Source organism: Giraffa tippelskirchi, chromosome 7 (assembly GCF_054371585.1).
Source record: "Giraffa tippelskirchi isolate mGirTip1 chromosome 7, T2T-mGirTip1v1.2.pri, whole genome shotgun sequence".
Taxonomy (NCBI): domain Eukaryota; kingdom Metazoa; phylum Chordata; class Mammalia; order Artiodactyla; family Giraffidae; genus Giraffa; species Giraffa tippelskirchi.
The window spans coordinates 16,412,498-16,431,860 of NC_137281.1; the positions used below are offsets into that span (position 1 = coordinate 16,412,498).

At 43.2% G+C, this 19,363-nt stretch overlaps 1 long non-coding RNA gene across 1 annotated transcript in view; it reads right to left on the reverse strand.

The window, feature by feature from the left end:
• The window catches only part of LOC145515783 (uncharacterized), a 41,975-nt gene extending 34,299 nt beyond the window's left edge, over positions 1-7,676 (reverse strand). The window contains exon 1 of the long non-coding RNA XR_014061006.1: positions 7,502-7,676. This is a non-coding gene — a long non-coding RNA (uncharacterized LOC145515783). The remainder of the gene's footprint in view (positions 1-7,501) is intronic.
• Between the last annotated feature and the right edge of the window lie 11,687 nt (positions 7,677-19,363).

Consider the following 19,363-nt stretch of genomic DNA (forward strand, 5'->3'; position numbering starts at 1 on the left):
TAACCTCAGGCTTATTGATTATTGACTGAACACTTAACACATGAATGATGGAGTTATTGTGATTGTATTTACCTTTCCTTTGTTTATGTAAGTCACAAGGAAGTTGGGTGGTGGGTTCAGACATGTATACATGGGGTATAAAAGATTTTCACAAATGCTGGTCGGGGTCCTTGGCTAAGAGGATACTCTGCCTTGGGCCCGCCGATGTAACAAACTGCACTTCACTATCTGCATCGTCCTTCTGAGTGAGCTTGTTTCCCGGAACGTGTGGCTATAACAGACAGAGCATAAATGCAGAACTGGTAGTGCAGGACACTGGAGTGGGGTTGTTGTAACAAGCCAGGCTTCATGCCAAGTGTTCTGCATATATTGTCTCAGTTGATCCACATACAAAGCTATTAGGTTGGTATCATTACCTCCATCTCGCAAATGAAGAAACTGAATCTCAGAGAGATGAGTAATTTGTTTTGGCTCACACAGCCTAAACAGAGCCAGAATTAAACTGGCATGGACCTATGACGTTACTCTCACTTTAACTGGAGTTGTACAATATTCATTTGCTTTACAGACCGGGGTTCTATATAAGATTTTCCCAGACAAAATGCTTCCTTTCATAAAAAATGTTTAGAAATCACTGCTGAGCATGATGGGCAGCTGCAGGAGGCATTTAAGGCTTATAACCTGGTGATGAGAACACGTGCTTTAAAATCAGTCAGGGCTTCCCAGGTGACACAGCGGTAAAGAATCCGGGTGCCAATGCAGGAGACACAAGAGATGCAGATTCGATTCCTGGGTCAGGAAGATCCTCTGGAGTAGGAAATGGCAACCCATTCCAGTATTCTTGCCTGGAAAGTTCCACAAACAGAGGAGCCTGGTGGTCTTTAGTCTATGGGGTAGCAGAGTCGGACACAACCGAGTGACTGAGCACACAACACACTGTTATAGCCACGCGTTCCGGGAAACAAGCTCACTCAGAAGGACGATGCAGGTAATGGAGGGCAGTTTATTACACCGGCGGCCCAAGGCAGAGTCTCCTCTTAGCCAAGGACCCCGACCAGCACTTGTGAAAATCTTTTATACCCCATGTGTACGTGTCCGAACTCACCACCCCAATTTCCTTGTGACTTACATAAACAAAGGAAAGGTAAATACAATCACAATAACCCCATCATTCATGTGTTATGTGTTCAAACAGTCAATAATCAATAAGCCCGAGGTTACATTTCAAACAGTCAATAATCAATAAGCCCGAGGTTACAGAAAAAAATTTATGACCTGTCCGGAGGTAGGGGGATCAGTGTATGTTTTCTCTTAGGTGATGAGTAACCTGGATACAATCTTCAAGATTCCCCTGTCCGGAGGGGGTCTTATCCTCCTATTGTCATTTCCACAGGCACTAAGCACAGAGTTCAGAGTCCATTAGAGAGGGGGCCGAACATGATCAGCACGAACAGGCCTAAGATGGAGTCCAGGCCCTATGAATTCCTTCTTCAACACCACTTCACTAGCCATGTGACCTCTGGGAGGCCACCTGCTGGGGCCTCAGTTTCATCATCTGTAAAGTGAGAATAATACCAGTACTTCATAGGAGTTAAGAAACACTCAATAAATATTAGCCTAACATTCATATCAACAAAAGGTAGCTGTTATCATTAAGCTCTGTAACGCTAGTCAGCTCATGACCCAGACACAGTTAGAGAGCTGCATTCACAACAGCACACATTTGCTCTCTCCTAACAGATGAGGAAACTGCTGCCCAAAGAGGTGACGAGACTTTCCCAAAGGCACCCAGAGAGGAAGCAGCAAAGCCACGCTCTGAACCCAGGTTCTGTTAGATTCCCTTCCTGGTGGCTCAGATGGTAAAGAATCTGCCTGCAATGCAGGAGACAGGGGTTCAATTTCTGTGTTGGGAAGATCTCCAGGAGAAGGAAATAGCAACCCACTTCAGTATTCCTGCCTAGAGAATTTCACAGACAAAGGAGCCTGGAGGGCTATAGTCCACGGGGTTGCAAAGAGTCAGACGTGACTGAGTGACTAACACTTTCTGTTAGACTAACACTTTCTGTCGGAGAAGGCAATGGCAAGCCACTCCAGTACTCTTGCCTGGAAAATCCCATGGATGGAGGAGCCTAGTGGGCTGCCGTCTATGGGGTCACACAGAGTCGGACACGACTGAAGCGACTTAGCAGCAGCAGCAGCAGCAGCAAGACTTTCTGTTAGACTCCAAAGCCTTAGAGCTTTTAATGATTTTAATTTCCTGTCAATGAGACACAAAGAGAGCACCTACCGCATGTAAGATATTGTGCTAGTACTTTACGTTCATGATCTTATTTAATTCTTCCAGTTCAATGAAGTGGGTACTATGATCGAGTCTGCTTTATACACAGGAAAATAAAACTCAAAGGGGCAAATCATGGCTGGGTTTAACTTGCGGTCAGTGAAGTTTCTCGTCAGACTCCTGAATGATAAAACCAGGACTGAAGTACAAAGTTGTGGATGCATCATGTGCATGCCAGCAACTGCTGTCCTAGTATACACTACAAACGTGCACCTCTAGGCAACGAGGCAGGTATCCGGATTCTCACAGCAGCAACGCTCATGATAGCTCAACAGCGGAAATCACCGAAATGTCCATCAACAAGAGAACGGATGCATAAAGTACGGTATGTCCATTTGGTGGAGCCGTAGGTATCCAGGAGTGAAAATGAGATAGAAATATATAAATCAACCAGGCTGAGGCTAAAGAGTTGTTAACTGAAAAATGCAAGGCTCTTAATAATATATTTTATTTACCCTTACACCTCCAAAATATTATCTTTTCTTTTTTAAAATAATTTTCTTTATTTAGGCTGTGCTGGGTCTTCGCTGCTGTGTGGGTTTTCCTCTAGCTGTGGTGAGCAGCGGCTACTCCCTCCGCTACTCCCTCCTTGCAGTGCACGGGTTTCTCATGGCTTCTCTATTGTGGAGCAGAGGCTCTAGGGCATGTAGGCTTCAGTATCTGTGGCTCATGGGCTCAGTAGTTGTGGTTCCCGGGCTCTTGAGCATAGGCTCAATAACTGTGGTGCATAGGCTTGGGTGTTCTGCAGCATGTGGAATCTTCCTGAACCAGGGATCGAACCTGAGTATTCTGCATTGGTAGGCAGATTCTTTACCACTGAGCCACCAGGGAAGCCCCTAAATATTATCTTTTCAACATGTGGCACTGGTCACATTTCAAATGATCAGGAACTACATGTGGGTAGGGGCTACCATACTGGCTAGTGCAGATCTAGAAGATAATAAACATATATAACAGCTATAATTTGAAAATTTTTTATTGTTATTGCTACACTAATTTTCAAAATGCCAGACATCCTCACATTCAAATGCAAATCCAAAACATACTCCTAGATCAAATTTATTATAGTGTTACCTTTGCCATTTCTCTTCTACGGTCTTGGCAATGGCCTTATGTTATGTTATTTGAAAATCATAATGAACCCAATTGACTTCATGAGGCTGAATCACAGTCCATGGGGCTAGTCTATAAATAATCAGTCAGGAGGAAATGTACATTTAGAGAATAATTCAAGAAGAAACAGATTTTCTTGAGGTGAACTTTCAAAATAGAGAAGAAAAAAGATATTGGGCAATCCAAGTGGCACTGTGTACAAGCCCTGGTATCCCTGTCTTTTGAAGTAAAATGCTGACGCAAGAGTTAATGTTTGGGTAAAGTGTAGAAACAAAGAACAGTTGTTGGGCTGGGGAACTGGTAACAATTTAGACTGTAACTCTGCCACATAACAGAATTACCACCTCCCAGTTCCCTGAATGATACAGATAAAGGCCTGACACAAAATCCTAAGTTGGTTTTATAGGAAGCAGACCACCTCCAGATGAATACTGCTGACCACAAGACCATAGACTCTAGACTGGTTGAAACCAGAAGGTTGATGATGCTTGAAACTTCACCTTGATGTCAACCAATCCAAGAGTAGTCCATGAGCTGATCATGCCCTGCTCCCTGAACACTAGAAAATTCCTTAGTACCTCTTCCAGGGTGGGTCACATGGTCTTCAGGGCATTAGCTCACTGTGGCCCCCTTTGCCTGGCAAAGCAATAAAAGCTACTCTTGTCTACTTCATGCAAAACTCTGTATTTCTATTTGGCACTGGTGAGCAGAGGCTGAGTTTCAGCAACACAAACAAGGGGCCATTGATTGAGGATACTGTATTGTCTAAAAAACTCCGGAACATGTTCTTACCATAAAAACTATCACTGTGTACATCTTGGGTGGGGAGGGGTAATACAAATAAGTAAAGAAACCTACTTCAGAAGGGAAAAATCAAAGTATAAAGCCTTTTGTTAAATAAATATTGACAAGAAAAAGAAAAATTCAAGTCGCAAAATAATACCTGTAGTGTGAAACCATTAATATAAAGCCTAAAAACATGCAAAGCAATACTATATGTTTATGGGTACACCTACTTACAGTGAAAGTGCAAATACTGGTGGGAAGGATTTTCACTCACTTGAGGACTCTGTTACCTCTGGGAATAGAAGAAAATAGGATCAAGAAAGGTCTAATCAGGCTTCAACTCTGTCTATAATGTTTTAGATATTAAAACAAGACTGAAGCAAATAGGTCAAAAGGTTAAGATGGATAAGGCTGAGGGACATGTACATCAGGCTTTGTTAGTATAGTTTCTCATATTTTTATGTATTTTTTGGACTATTTCATAATAAAATATTATAAGACAACAATAAAGACACCTTAATTTCAATCTGCCCAAAGCCATTCAGCCATGAAGGAGTTCTGTGGCTGACCCCATACTCTTCAAGCCATTTCCTAAATACAGTGGTTTTATATACTGATTTCCTTCATTACAACCCCCCACAACAATGGCACTTGTGGGAGGGAGCCCAAGAACTTTGACAGACAAAATATCTTCAGATGCTTCTGAGAAGTGAACACAACATACCACCCTTGACAACTATCCTCCTATTAAGACTCCCATTGCAATTCCTGACACCCAACAGATAAACCTATGACAACATTCCTGGGTGCTCCTCCCCAAAACCAATGACAATCCAAACAAACAAAAAGCCCCCAGTCCTCTCCCACTAACAAACCCCTCCCATTCCTCATATGAACCCGAGTCTCCCAGACTGGCGCCTGGAGTAGTGTTCCTCAGTGCCCCCTACTGCAGTGGACCACTATCACCCTCCTACCAGACCCTGTATCATCATGGATACACAGTCACCTCCCAGGAGCCCTGTAAGCTCCTTCTCTTATGTTAAATCAGATCATGTCATGTTTCCAATTTTGACTCTTCAGTGATTTCCCATTACTTTCAGAATAAACCCTATAGACTTTACAAGGGGCCTCATCTCCTACCTCCCCGATTTCCCTTCTCACTCTGATCCAGCCACCCAGCCCCTTTGGAGCTCCTCTGGACTGGCCTAGCTGCTCCCTCTCCCACATGACTCACTCCCCACTTCCCTTGCTCCCTCACTTCATTCAACTTTCTTAAAATAACACCTCTCTGTGAAACCTTTCCAGTCTGATCACCTCACTTAAAAAGTCACCTGCCCTTTTGATCTTCCAATTCCGCTACATATTTTGTTATAGCATTTATCACTACCAGAAACATCTCTATTAATTTGTTATCTTTATAATACTCACCGCACTCTCCAATGCAGCTATCCACTGTCCACATGTGACTATGGAGCCCTTGAAATGTGACTAGTCCTGAGATATGAGGCAATGTAAAACACATACATTGAATTTTAAAGACATTACATAAAAGGAAAAAGAATATAAATATTTCACTAATATTTTGACTTTATATGTTGGAATATTTTGGATATATGGGGTTACAGAAAATACATTAATATTTATTTCACTTGTCTAACTTTTTCAAAATCTGACTATTGGAAACTTTTAAATTACATATGTGGCTCACATTCTATTTCTTAGATAGAGCTAGAAGGTCAGTCCCATGAGGATAGGAACTCTTCTGCTTCCTATTGTATCCCTCACACATAGTGCCTGGCACAGAGAAAGTACTCAGTAAACACTTGTGAAATGAATGAAGGACCAGTCTCCTTGTCCATGACTAAGCTTACATCTGATTAGGCACAATCAAGCCTCCTTCTGAGTCTGCCAAACAATTACTTCTCTTCACACGTTCCTTCTGAGAACTCCCTCTCCAAGGCCTCACACCATCCTGGCCTTACAGCAAAAGCCCCAACACCTCCCACAGCATGACCTCCCTAAATACTATTCTTTCACTCTCTCTCTAAGAGGTGAGGAAACCCACCTTAATATTCCCCAGTGCCGGGACTTCCCTGGTGGTCCAGTGGTTACAATTCCATGCTCCCAATGCAAGGGGCCCAGGTTCTATCACTGGTCAGGGAACTAGACCCCACATGTCACAACTAAGACTTTGCATGACACAATTAAATATTGTACATGCTGCAACTAAAAATCCCATGTGCCATAATGAAGACTGAAGATCCAGAGTGTTGCAACTAAGACCCAGCACAGCAAAAAAAAAAAAAGTCCCCCAGTGCCTCTCATGTGATTCTCTGCATTGCTTAAATAATGTGTTGACATGGGTCACTGTGATCATCTCAACCAGAAACCTCCTCCCCACCTCCCGACCCCACCATGCAAACCTCTCTCCCTACACATAGCACTCCTCATCATACTCTTTCCCAGTGTAGCACCAGGGACCAACGTCCATCTAGAGTTGGTGACCTGATGAAAAGATCCCTCAAGACTTCCGATTGTCACAGATCCCCCTTATGCTTGAGATCATCTTCCTCACTAATTCCTAACAGAACATCTGGGGCTCCTCCCCTATGGAAGCAGGAGCCAGGAAAACGAACTTTTGACTCCTTAAATTACCTCCAAATCAGACTATTCAGAGTTACAGAGACAGGCTGACTAGATTAAGAAACCAAGGTCTCATTCACCGCACAACTTAAAAATAGTGTCCCATTACCAGGCCACCTTATTTCTTATAAATCAAATCGTCTGCACTCTCATTTTGTCCAGGATGTATTTTTGTATTGTATAGTTCATTCAATGTAAATCGTTATGACATGGCACGATTTTTTTTTGTACCACATTTTACTTTGGCTTCGATTCATTTTTCAATACACTCCTGAGGAGGGCTTCCCAGGTGGCGCTAGTGGTAAAGAACCTGACTGCCAGTGCAGGAGATGCAAGAGACACGAGTTTGATCCCAGGTCGGGAAGATGCCCTGGGGAAGGGAATGGCTACCCACTCAAATATTCTTGCCTGGAAAATTCCTCAGACAGAAGAGCCTGGTGGGCTACAGTCCTTGGGGTCGCGAAGAGTTGGACACAACTGAGTACCAGTGTCCACCAACCAATCATACCCCAGAGAAATCTCCCAAGATCTGTCCTGATCTGAGAGAAGCGTAGTCCAGCTCCCTCCCCGCAAAGAACCTGCCCAGGAATAAACCCTCCTCCCCTGTGGTCCCAAACTTACAGTTCTTACTATTCCCAGTGGAGAAGTCAGTGTCCAGTTCTGACCTGGCTTCCAGCACCAACGCTAACTGCTCTTCTGGCTGTCCCAGCTCCACGGCCAGGGCAGGATGCCAAGCGTCAAGAAAAGGACACCTCAGCCCCCAACTGTTGCTCGTGGTGCTTCCTTTCCCTTCTCATGTTCTTCCGGTGGAAGCTGCCCTGCGCATGCTCCTTGACTCTGGCGCTCCTTTCTCTGCTCTTTCCAGCCCACTTCCGGTTAAGACCCTGTTGCTGACCACTTACCACACCTGTTTCTGTTGAGTATCTGCATAGGAAGGCACTTTCAGGCTTCAGTGGAGGACTGCCTCCCCATTTCTCGCTTGAAGGGCTTTGGCACACTGAGAGAGGTACAGAAAAGGCAGGAAAGCTGAGACATAGTCTGAAGGACATTGAGGCCCAGTTCTGAAGTGTGAACTTTCGAATCCCCAAATTTTGAGGCAAGAGCTGAGGTCTTCAGAACCCAGAAGGCAGAGTGGAAGGATGGAACAAGAGTACTAAAAAAAAAAAAGATAATATTTCTGTTTTAAAAACAATGACATGCTGAGATAATATATTTTGAACATGTTGAATTAAATAAAATATATTGTTAATTTAATTTTTTTTTTACTTCTTATAATGTGGCTATTAATAATTAAAAATGGCTTACATTGTATTTCTGTTGCACAGTGCTGGAGTTGATATAAGGAAACATTCCAAAACTTTTAGCCCAGTAACTGACAAACCATAAATGTCTGATAAATTTTCTAAGGGCTTCTCTCGTGGCTCAGATAGTAAAGAATCTGCCTGAAATGCAGGAGACCTGGGTTCAATTCCTGGGTCGGGAAGAGTCCCTGGAGAAGGAAATGGCAACCCACTCCAGTATTCTTGCTTGGAGAATTCCATGGTGGGATACAGTCCATGGGGTCTCTAGGAGTTGGACACAACTGAGTGACTAACAAGTTCTCTAAACACACTTTTAAACATATTGCTTCCTTGTGAAAAGTTTTCTCTTGGTTATTGAGGACGCAACCATGAAGAAATAGAACTGCCCTGGAGTGCTCAGCTCTAACTGGGGAGACACTCAGTAGGTAAGTGAACACAGAAAGAAGACAGTTTCAGATGATGATAAATACACAGTGGAAAAGCAGCAAATTGGGGCAGTGGAACAGCAGGAATTGGCAGTTTCTCTTTAATTAAGGCGTCAGGGAGTCTCTTTGAGCTGGTAGCATCTGAGCTGAGACCTGAATGATTTACAAAGGAGCTGGCCCTGAAAGGCCTAGGGGCAGGAGTTCCAGGCAGATGGAACAGACTCTGTAAAAATCTTGAAGTAAGAATGAGGCTTCTACAGCTAAGGAACAAAAATAAGCTCTTGCGCTCAGAAAAAGGTTAGTAGAAAATGAGCCTGCACAGGTGGAGGTGTGGTGGCTGGCAGGTCACAAGGACCCCAAAGGCTGTGATCATTGCAGTGTGACAGGGAACTTTTGTGGCCATCTCCACTCAGTTCTTGCAGAGAATTAAGCCCTGACACTCTAAGACATCCATTGCATGTTGTGAATTAGGTCATTTCCTATTGTAACGAAAGAATGGTATTAGCCAGTATCATCCTTTGGAGAACTGAGAAAATACTCACTCATACCATTCTCTGCAGGGCTTAATTTCTCCTCTAAGATCCTGAGAAAGGATGCATGAGAGGATATTTAGCAACAGACTTGAAAAAGAGCACTTTGACTGCAGTGTAGAGAGTGGATGGGATGGGGCCTGAGGCAGGAATGGAAGCCTGGCGATCAGTGAGCAATCTTGCAGTGGCTCAGATGAGAGATGGCGCTAACTTCCACTGGTGCTGCAGTAGCTGCTTAGTGAGAAGTGAGTACGTATTTTTGAAGCTGGAACTAACTGGAACCAACTGGAACCAATGGACTATACATGGAGAAAAAGGAGAGACTGGAAGGAGTCAAAGATAACTACTGAGTTTTTGGTTTGAGCAACTGGGTGAATGCCAGTGCCATGTATGATGATTTGGATTCTAGTTCCAATTCTGGGCAAGCAAGTGACTTATTCTCTGCTGAGCCTCAGTTTTCTCATCTGTAAAATGCAGGTTGCCATGGAGATTTGATGAGATCTTGAACAGAAAGCACATGTCTGGCATATGGTAAGCACTTAAACTGCTATTATTATCATCATGATCGTTACTACTCAATCAGCACTCTGAAGCAGGTAAAAGCGGGCTCTGAAACCAGTCAGACGTGAGTGCAGTCCTTGCATTGCTATGCGACATTTGCAAGGTCAATCCATATCTCTGAGTCTCAGGTTCTTCATCCGTAAAAATATCCTCCCTCCAGACATAGCTGTGAGGAGTCAGTGAGTTTTGAATATGAAGCGCTTAGAGCAGAACATAGCAATTGCTCAGTAAATGAGGCCTAAATGCTAGAGTAATTTGACTTTTCTTCTGTATGTGTGTTTGGGGAGCAGACATGTGCTCATTGGGAAAATGCTAACAGTACAGAATTATGTAAGGTAGCAGATGAAAGCTGACCCTTCCCCAACTCCCTAAATAACCACTGTTGGCTGTTACATAGCCTTTCTTGATTTCAGACACATGCCTGTGTGCACAAATGTTCTGCTCTTCTTTGAGAGGCAAGATAAAACTTGATGGCTGAGAATTCAGGCTCCAGAGTTACACAGACCTGGGTTCTAGTCCTACCTCTGCCATTTTCTTTGCTATGAGATATTGGGCAAGTGATTTATCAGGCAATCTAAAATTCAGTTTTCCTTTTTGTAAAAAGAAAAGCCATCGCAATGCTGACATTGTGGTTTGGTAAGGAGTTGCTAAAGAGTGAGTGCAGAGGAATTAGCACTGTGACTGTGTGTATCAAGGTCTTGGGACACTTAGCTCCTACTGTTATATATACATATTTTATTAATAACATAATGGATGATACTGTTTTCTTTATGCTTGTGGAGAGCCTTAATTCCTATCATTTTTAATGCTCTCTTGCAATTGTCCCTTCCTTCCTTCCTTTCTTCTTCACTTTAGACAGTTTTAATTTCCTGGGACTTCTCTAGTGCTCCAGTGGCTAAGACTCTGCGCTCCCAATGAAAGGGCCGCAGGTTTGATCCCTGGTCAGGGAACTAGATCCCACATGCTGAAACTAAGAGTTTGTATGCCACACCCAGTACAGCCAAATACATATAATAATAAAACATTTTTTTTAACAAAGAAAGTTTAATTTTCCTTCTTTAAATCGACATAAAATTGGTATATACCATTATATAAATTTCCAGTGTATACTATTATAATTTGACATCTGTATACACAGCAAAGTGATCACCACCAAAGGTCTAGTTACCGTCTGTCATTGTGCAATTGATTCTGCGTCTGTTTTTGTAGCTTAGTAAGATGTCTTAAGCCTCTGGATACTGGTTTGATCTCTGGTCCGAGAAGATCCCACATGCCGGGGAGAAAACTAAGCCCATGCCCCACGATGAGCTTATGCTCTAGACCCCTGGGACGGCAACTACTGAGCCCACGCCCTAAGAGCCCCTGCTCTGCAACAAGAGAAGCCACCATGATGAGAAGCTGAGCACCGCAACTAGAGAGTAGCCCCCGCTCATGGCAGCTAGAGAAGAGCTGGTGCAGCCAAAATCAATCAATCAATAAATAAAATAATTAAAAAAAAAAGATGTCTTGAGCCTTTTGTCACACCACAACTCATCAAGATTTGACACAGGGTTATGATGCTGTGAAAGCACTGCGCGCAATATGCCAGCAAATTTGGAAAACTCAGCAGTGGCCACAGGACTGGAAAAGGTCAGTTTTCATTCTAATCCCAAAGAAAGGCAATGCCAAAGAATGCTCAAACTACCGCACAATTGCACTCATCTCAAACACTAGGAAAGTAATGCTCAAAATTCTCCAAGCCAGGCTTCAGCAATACGTGAACCGTGAACTTCCAGACGTTCAAGCTGGTTTTAGAGAAGGCAGAGGAACCAGAGATCAAATTGCCAACATCCGCTGGATCATCGAAAAAGCAAGAGAGCTCCAGAAAAATATCTACATCTGCTTTACTGACTATGCCAAAGCCTTTGACTGTGTGGATCACAATAAACTGTGGAAAATTCTTAAATAGTTGGGAATACCAGATCACCTGACCTGCCTTTTGAGAAACCTGTATGCAGGTCAAGAAGCAACAGTTAGAACTGGACATGGAACAACAGACTGGTTCCAAATAGGAAAAGGAGTACGTCAAGGCTGTATATTGTCACCCTGCTTATTTAACTTATATGCAGAGTACATCATGAGAAACGCTGGGCTGGATGAAGCACAAGCTGGAATCAAGATTGCTGGGAGAAATATCAATAACCTCAGATATGCAGATGACACTACCCTTATGGCAGAAAGTGAAGAAGAACTAAAGAGCCTCTTGATGAAGGTGAAAGAGGAAAGTGAAAAAGTTGGCTTAAAGCTCAACATTCAGAAAACTAAGATCATGGCATCTGGTCCCATCACTCCATGGCAAATAGATGGGGAAACAGTGGAAACAGTGTCAGACTTTATTTTGTTGGGCTCCAAAATCACTGCTGATGGTGATTGCAGCCAAGAAATTAAAAGACACTTACTCCTTGGAAGGAAGGTTATGGCCAACCTAGATAGCATATTTAAAAGCAGAGACATTACTTTGCCAACAAAAGTCCATCTAGTCAAGTTTATGGTTTTTCCAGCGGTCATGTATGGATGTGAGAGTTGGACTGTGAAGAAAGCTGAGCGCTGAAGAATTGATGCTTTTGAACTGTGGTGTTGGATAAGACTCTTGAGAGTCCCTTGGACTGCAAGGAGATCCAACCTGTCCATCCTAAAGGAGATCAGTACTGGGTGTTCATCGGAAGGACTGACATTGAAGCTGAAACTCCAATACTTTGGCCACCTGATGTGAAGACTTGACTCATTGGAAAAGACCCTAATGCTGGGAAGGATTGGGGGCAGGAGCAGAAGGGGACGACAGAGGATGAGATGGTTGGATGGCATCACCGACTTGATGGGCATGGGCTTGGGTAGACTCCAGGAGTTGGTGATGGACAGGGAGGCCTGGCATGCTGCGATTCATGGGGTCGCAAAGAGTCGGACACGACTGAGCAACTGAACTGAACTGAACTAAGGAGGTGGACCCCTTGTCAGCTCCTCATCCCTATCTGCTTCTGAGAGATTCCTGGCTGCATGTGAGTAACAGAAGCCAGGAATGCAGCACGCAAGGTTCTCCTGTCCTCCACTATCTCCCGGAGTTTGCTCAGGCTTTGGAGCCAGGTAGTAACGTTGTCTACCCAGGAGGTGGCAGGCAGAGTCCAAGAGAAGACAGCAAGTAGCACAAGGAAAGTGTGAGAACTCATAGCCTTTTATCTCTCTGACCCCCGTGCCTTTGGAAGTTGTCTGAAGTTGCTTCTTGTCTCCCTTAAGGGGGCCGTGGCTTCTACTTTCACTTTTCCCTGGGGAGCCTCAGGCAACATTCAGACTGTCTAGACACTAAGACAGTCTTAGATCCCAAGATAGTGATGTCATGTTTTATGGAATTGGCTGTCTAGGGTATTTTGTAACTGGCTTTATCATTGTAATATAGTTTTTGTTTTCATCTCCTTTCACTCCCACCACCTTTCTTTCTTTCTTTTTTTTTTAAAGAGTCTACTGGTAGATGGTTATTCTCTTCCCACCTCTCTACCACCATACACATACTGCTTTTACGTTCTGGGACTTTTTCTCTCTCCTTTGAGCATCTAACTCCCCACTCCCACCCAGTATCAACCTTTTCTCTATGCTCTACTAATTCCAATAGTCCCACTTTTCTTCTTTTTCTGCTCCAGCCATGTCACAAAATTCAGACATTCTGTTTGCTCAAAGGCCCTTGGGTTACTTACCCACATCTGTACCTGTTTTCCTCTTTGTGAAACAGCTTGTTTTGTATTCTTGAGAACTATTTCCTTGGGAAGTGCCAAGCCTTAAGGGTCTTATTTGCAAACAAAATGGCAGGAGAGGCCAGACCAATGACAGCAGCATGGGGTAAAAAGTCAGGAACAAGGTTGGTGATTTCTTTGGCACAGGGTAGTTCTTGGCAAGAGTCACAACTATATTAGGGCCAGTAATAATTTGTGTCTTATCTGGTCCATGGACTGGTGTCGGGATCAAATAAGATTCTGAAAGCACTCTGTAACATGTAGAGCATCTTATAACCTGTTACGTATCCTTAGTCAGCAAAATCACCCACCCTGTGACAAGAAGAACACAAGATAAAAAGTCAAGAGACCTGGTGGGTCTGCTACCACCATGTTGAGAGTGAGTAGCAGGTTTCCTTCTCCAGCAAATTGATTCAGTCATTTGTTGAACACCCACCTGTATCAAGAATGGTTCTGGATGCTGGGGATGCACAGGTGAACAAAACAAGTTATCCTGGAACCCACAGTCAAGAGGGGAAGACAGGCAATAAACAAGTAAACAAACAAATAACAATAATAAAAAGGAATACTTGATGATGGTAGATTGAATACCCATGTTTCCATTGGTTCCCTCCTGAGATCACACCATAATGACAGTAAAGAGATCTTTTTGAAAGGCACTAGACTTAGAAGAACAGGGAGAAGAAAGAAAAATGCAACACCACCAGAATTTTGGAAGCTGGAAACCAGATGAATGACAGTGTGCTCAGTCATGTCCAACTCTTTGCAACCCCAGGGACTGTAGCCCACCAGGCTCCTCCGTCCATTTAATTTTCCAGGCAAGAATACTGGAGTGAGTTGCCATTTCCTCCTCCAGGGAATCTTCCTAACCCAGGGACTGAAACTGAGTCTCTTGTGTCTCCTGCATTGGCAGGCAGATTCTTTACCACTAATGCCACCCGTAACTGGTAACTGACTTGTCAGACCTATGAAAAGTTGAACCCCAAATAAGCAGTGGGAGAAGCCAAGACTCAACCAAGTTTCTACAGCAGAGCCCATAGAAGGCTCATGAACTGGTGGGAAGAGGTGCTTCTGGGGGTGAAGGGCAAGCTAACACAGGGAAGCTTGGCTGAAAGTTTATTTGAAAAGAGCCCCCAGATCTCTTCTCCAGTTTTCTGATGCAAGGCAGCTGCCCCTCACACAGGGAAAGACTGGAGTTTTATTCTCTGGAGAGGAGAACACAGAGAGTCTTTGGAATGTGGGGCATCAGAGACAGTAAGAAGAGGGAGCAACATCAAGTACATCAGAGATTAAAGGAATGGTACATATTGAGACTGCTCACCTGTCTTTTCCATTTGAATCCTAAACTTCTGGCAATCCAACTTTCACCTTCCAGGCAGGAGATTAGAAGAATCTTTCCTGGAAAATTTGATCAGCCCAAGGAGAAATTGACATCAGAAGTTCCCTAACTAAATGACCCAGCTGATCACCCGCCAGTGAAGTCTAACTCATGTGCTCACAGCTTCCACTCATTACCTAGTACCTATAGAAGGCAGCCTCCAAGACAGCCCCAGTGATCCCACCTCCTTGTACTCAACACTCTTATATAATTCACTTCCCCTTCCAAAATGAACTGAGAAAAATGATGGAAGATCACTTTGAAGGTCAAGTTTATAAAAAAAGACTGCCTTCCTTCTTGTCCTCTCATGCTTTCTTGCTTGCTTGCTTGCTCTGGTAGAGGCCAGCTGCCCTTCAGCAAGGTAAGAAACTGAGGGAGACCTCCAGCACATGGTCAGCAAGGAACCGAGGCCCTCAGTAAAGAAGACATCAAGGAACTTAATTCTGCCAGTAACCACATTTTTATTGTGAATATTTTCAAGTATGATCAAAAGTAGAGAGAATAGTACAATAGAGTCTTATCCATCACCCAGATTCAACTCTTATGGAGATTTTGCCATGTTTTCATTCATTTTTTTTTTTCCTTTTCTGCCTTTAAAGCAAACCCTAGACAACATGTTACACTATTTTTATTTACTTTTTTTATATCTCAAAATATATTAGTCTCCTTCCTTCTCTTCAAGATGAGCAGACAATCAAGGATTGCCAGATGTATGATGACAACTTCTGACATAAAAGATTGAGGCCAGCACATTAAAAGTAACTTGGAACAGGGACATGAAAATTTCTTAAAGAGATCAGAGTGGCTATTACAACCAGGACTTTGCTGTAATCAGTCAAGAATAAAAGAGAGTCCTTGGATATGAAAAGTGATAACAAAAAGGAAAAACTAAACAGAAGGTCTGAGAGATAAACTTGAGGAAATCTCATGGAAAGTAGAACAAGAAGATGGAGAGATGAAAAAAGGAGACGGGATGAAAGAATATGGGGGAGAAGGAAAAATTAGTGGGCCAGGCTAAGAGGTCCAATATCCCCCCAAATAGTAGGAGTTCTAGAAAGAGAAAAGAGAAAATGAAGGCAAGGAAATAATCACAAAATATTTTAAGAGAATTTCCCCAAACTGAAAGATATTATTTTGCAGATTGAAAGAAACCAAGTGCCTAGTGCAGTGGATGAAATTTTAGAATAATTATGAGAAAGGTAAAGGACCTTACAAGCTTCCATTGAAAAAAAGATAGATAATAAACAAGGAATCAGAAATAGGAATGCCTTGGGAATTTTCAACAAGACTGGAAGCCAGATGGCAATATGGCAATGCTTTGAAAGTTCTGAAGGGAAATTATTTCCAATCTAGAATTCCACATACAGTGGAATTCAATGAAGAATGAAGGTAGACTGAAGCCATTTTCAGATACGTGGAGTCCCCAAAACATTTATTATTTTCTAGAGAAGCTGTTACTGGGCTTCCCTGGTGGCTCAGTGGTAAAGAATCTGCCTGCCAATGCAGGAGATGTGGGTTTGATCCCTGGGTTGGGAAGATCCCTTGGAGAAGGAAATGGTAACCCACTTCAGTATTTTTGCCTGGGAAATCCCATGGACAGAGGAACCTGGTGGGGTATAGTCCATTGGGGTCACAAAAAAGTCGGACACGACTTAGTGACTCAACAACAACCACAATAACAGAGAAGCTGTGAGAAGACATAAACCAAGGAAGAGAAACGAGAGCAGAGCAGCAAAAAAAAACCCTCCCAGTTTAAAAATGTCCAAGACTCAGCTGGCACAAACCGCCACTAGTCCAGACTGAAACATATCAGAAAGTTCTTGGAGAGGTCTCAAGAAGATGAATCTATCTCCTGCTAATAACTCTGAAGGTCTTGAGAGGAGATAAAACAATTGGCAAACAGCTTGGGTGAAATCAATGATAAGTATGTAAAAAGCTAAGGAAATGAAAAATAAGGTGACTATTAATTCTGGGGTGGGGCGAAAGTTGTGCAGGGTATAGAAGTAATCATAGTTTGCTATAGAACTCCGTTATTTACATAGCCACAATAACGTAAGCATTGAGGGTTTTTCTAACGTGATTATGATGTAAGTATATTATGAATGTGTAGAGTAGGAAGTGTGTTTATGTATTCAATTCAGTTTAGTTCAGTCACTCAGTCGTGTCTGACTCTTTGCTACCCCATGAACCACAGCACGCCAGGCCTCCCTGTCCATCACCAACTCCCAGAGTCCACCCAAACCCACGTCCATTGAGTCAGTGATGCCATCCAACCATCTCGTCCTCTGTCGTCCCCTTCTCCTCCTGCCCTCAATCTTTCCCAGCATCAGGGTCTTTTCAAATGAGTCAGCTCTTTGCATCAGGTGGCCAAAGTATTGGAGTTTCAGCTTCAATATCAGTCCTTCCAGTGAACACCCAGGACTGATCACCTTTAGGATGGACTGGTTGGATCTCCTTGCAATCCAAGGGACTCTCAAGAGTCTTCTCCAACACCACAGTTCAAAAGCATCAATTCTTCAACGCTCAGCTTTCTTCACTGTCCAACTCTCACATTCACACATGACCGCTGGAAAAATCATATCCTTGACTAGACAGACCTTTGTTGACAAAGTAATGTCTCTGCTTTTTAATATGCTATCTAGGTTGGTCATAACTTTCCTTCTAAGGAGTAAGCATCTTTTAATTTCATGGGTGCAATCATCATCTGCAGTGATTTTGGAGCCCAGAAAAATAAAGTCAGCCACTGTTTCCACTGTTTCCCCATCTATTTGCTGTGAAGTGATGGAACTGGATGACATGATCTTAGTTTTCTGAATGTTGAGTTTATGTATTGGGGAGAGCCAAATCCACATCTGACATTGGGGGAGTTAACAGATAAAACCTGATATTGAAAAATGAGAGAAAAGAGTAAAGTAAGAAGAAGAAATAAAGAGCCTCTTGATGAAAGTGAAAGAGGAGAGTGAAAAAGTTGGCTTAAAGCTCAACATTCAGAGAACTAAGATCATGGCATCTGGTCCCATCACTTCATGGAAAATAGGTGGAGAAACAGTAGAAACAGTGGCTGACTTTATTTTTCTGGTCTCCAAAATCACTGCAGATGGTGATTGCAGCCATGAAATTGAAAGACGCTTACTCCTTGGATGGAAAGTTATGACCAACCTAGACAGCATGTTAAAAAGCAGAGACATTACTTTGTCAACAAAGGTCCGTCTAGTCAAGGCTATGGTTTTTCCAGCGGTCATGTATGGATGTGAGAGTTGGACAGTGAAGAAAGCTGAGTGCCGAAGAATTGATGCTTTTGAACTGTGGTGTTGGATAAGACTCTTGAGAGTCCCTTGGACTGCAAGGAGATCCAACTAGTCCATCCTAAAGGAGATCAGTCCTGGGTGTTCACTGGAAGGACTGATGCTGAAGCTGAAACTCTAATACTTTGGCCACTTGATGCAAGGAGCTGACTCATTTCAAAAGACCTTGATGCTGGGAAAGATTGAGGGCAGGAGGAGAAGGGGACGACAGAGGATGAGATGGTTGGATGGCATCACCGACTCAATGGACATGAGTTTGGGTAAACTCTGGGAGTTGGTGATGGGCAGGGTGGCCTGGCGTGCTGCAGTCCATAGGGTTGCAAAGAGTCGGACACGACTGAGCGAGTGAACTGAACTGAACTGAATATAAGCAAATTCCTTATAGACACGAGGGATAAATATTCAATGGAAAAAAGATGAAAGCAATTGCCTCCAGGAAGGGGTAAATGTCCATGGTGGGGTGAGAGGGTTAGCTATATGCTGTTTTTCACAGCAAACTATTTGACTCATTAAACTATATGCATGTATACCTTTTGTAAAAATAATAAGAAAAAATAGATACCAGAGAGTGATAAATGCAGTAAAGTCAGTAACTCAGAATAATGTGAGTAAGTGTCTCAGAGAGAGGCAATTTTAGACTGGGCTGAGGAGAAAGTCCTGTGAGCAAGCAACATTTAAGTCACCAGAAGCCTGAAAGATGAGGACGCAGCCCTGTGAGATCTAGGGGAAGAAGGTCCAAGAAAAAGGGAACAGCAAGTGCAAAGAATCAGAAACCAAGATCTTAGCAAGTTGGAATTTGCACAAAGGAAAAATGAAGTGAGAATGATGGGGTGCCAGGCAGGAGTGAGGAAGAGATGAGCTTTGGCAGATGGACAAGTGTCAGATCATTCAGGGCTTGGCTGGCCCAGGGAGACCTTGAGTTTTATTCTGAGAGCCATGCATGAGAAGCATTTGGAGGGCTCCATGCAGAAAAACCCTGATGCTGGGAAGACTGAAGGCAGGAAGAGAAGGGGATGACAGAGGACGAGATGGTTGGATGGCATCACTGACTCAATGGACATGAATTTGAATAAGCTCTGGGGGATGGTGAAGGATAGGGAAACATGCCATGCTGCAGTCCATGGGGCTGCAAAGAGCTGGAAATGACTGAGCAACTGAACAACGACAACAATGCAGAAAAACAGAATTACATTTTTAAAGCTCGCCATGTATAAATATCTAC